Here is a 1,606-nt window from a genome sequence, read left to right as displayed (position 1 = left end):
TCAGTGTTAACTCACCACCACCCCACAGGGGCTTGACCAGTGGTCCTCGCTGCAGAGGGCTGGATCTGCAGCCCAGAAGAGTTAAGTGACTTTCCAGGAGTCAGGCAAGGGAAGGACAGCCCAAACTCCTGGCTGGAGCTTTCTGATCAGCCCCGGTTCTCTTAGTCATCCCTGACATGCCTTACCCTGTGATACCAAGAGCAGGAATGCAGACTCCTGGAGAAGAGAGATGTCACAACCTCAGGCAGGAAAGGCCCAAGAATCCTTGTGGTTTACTCCTGTCTCCGGGCAAGATTAGGCTAAAATCCTGTGGATCTGGCTGACCCCGCAAGTAGCAGAGGCACCTCTGTAAGGAGAGGGGAGGGAGAAGTGGCAGACAGAAGTCTCCTGTCCTGGGAGACTTTGTAATTATGGTTTTGTTTCTTTAACTCATCCATGATCCCAGCCCTTGGGCCCATCCTTCTGCACTCCCACCTCCCTCCTTCCTTGCTAACAGTCTATGGTTTGACTGCTTCAAAAAAGTGGCAGCCACGGCCAGATTTTATGAGTTCTGAAAATGTCAAGACCACTTGGGAGTTTTGTTTTTGTTTTCATTTTTCACCTAAAGAGTAGGATGGAGAAGAGCCCTGGAAAGTCCTAGCTTCAGGGAACTCCTGAGCCTTAGAGGAAGAAGCCTGGAGTGTTTCCCCAGCACACAGGTTTCTGTCTTTTTACTGCAGCGTTCGTTGATTCTTACTGACATAAAGGTCAATTTGGAATGCACGGTCTGGTGAAAAGAGCGTTGGCCTGGCAAAGGACAGCGGTCACCCTGGGGCGGAGGGAGGGAAGAGTGATTGACAGGGGGTGCCTGGGAGCTGGCAACGTCCCCTTCCTTGACCTCATTAGTGGTTATGTGAGTGTTGCTGACCCTGAGCCATACATTTGTGTTTCGTGCATTTTTATGTGTGTGTGTTACTATACTTCACAACAGCAACAACAACAACAAAAGCTTAAAGAGAAAGAACCCTGGCATAAAGTCAGAATCTCTCTGTTCATCCTTGGATCTTTCATGAGATCCCAGGATAGTCCATTTAATCTCTCTGGTCCTCAGTTTTTGGCGGGGGACACACGGCAGGCCGGTGTCATGGGTGGTAAGAGAATTGACCAAAGGCATCGCTTCTCGGCCTTTTGGCTAAGATCAACTGTAGTGTCTGTTCTTGTCAGTTTAATATCTACGTCCTCTGTCCGAGGGCAATGTACTTCAAGATTTGCAGATGCTGACTGGAATATATAAAATAGATAAACAAGGTTATACTGTAGAGCACAGGGAACTGTATTCAACGTCTTGTGGTAGCTTACGGTGAAAAAGAACATGAAAACGAATATATGTACGTTCAGGTATGGCTGAAGCGTTGCGTGTGCACCAGAAATTGACACAGCACTGTAAACTGACTGTACCTCAATTAAAAAGAAAAAAAGAATTTACCAAAGGCAAGGAGAAGCCTAAGAACAAAGGAAACGTGTAATAGTCCACTGCTACGGGCAAAAGAGGGCCACACAGACAAGAGGTGCCTGTGTGACCCCGCGTGTGAAGGTGCAGGGCCTTTCAGTGAGGAAGGGGCTGTGA

The 1,606-nt window shown here is 48.3% G+C and overlaps 1 pseudogene; it reads left to right on the top strand.

Moving 5' to 3' along the window:
• Positions 1 to 1,151: 1,151 nt before the first annotated feature.
• LOC116148729 (U2 spliceosomal RNA) lies at positions 1,152 to 1,271 on the top strand (annotated as a pseudogene).
• Positions 1,272 to 1,606: the final 335 nt, after the last annotated feature.

The sequence above is a fragment of the Camelus dromedarius genome, chromosome 21 (assembly GCF_036321535.1).
Source record: "Camelus dromedarius isolate mCamDro1 chromosome 21, mCamDro1.pat, whole genome shotgun sequence".
NCBI classification, from domain to species: Eukaryota; Metazoa; Chordata; class Mammalia; order Artiodactyla; family Camelidae; genus Camelus; species Camelus dromedarius.
Note: the sequence above shows the minus strand (reverse complement) of the source record. Positions and strands in the feature narration are given on the sequence as shown.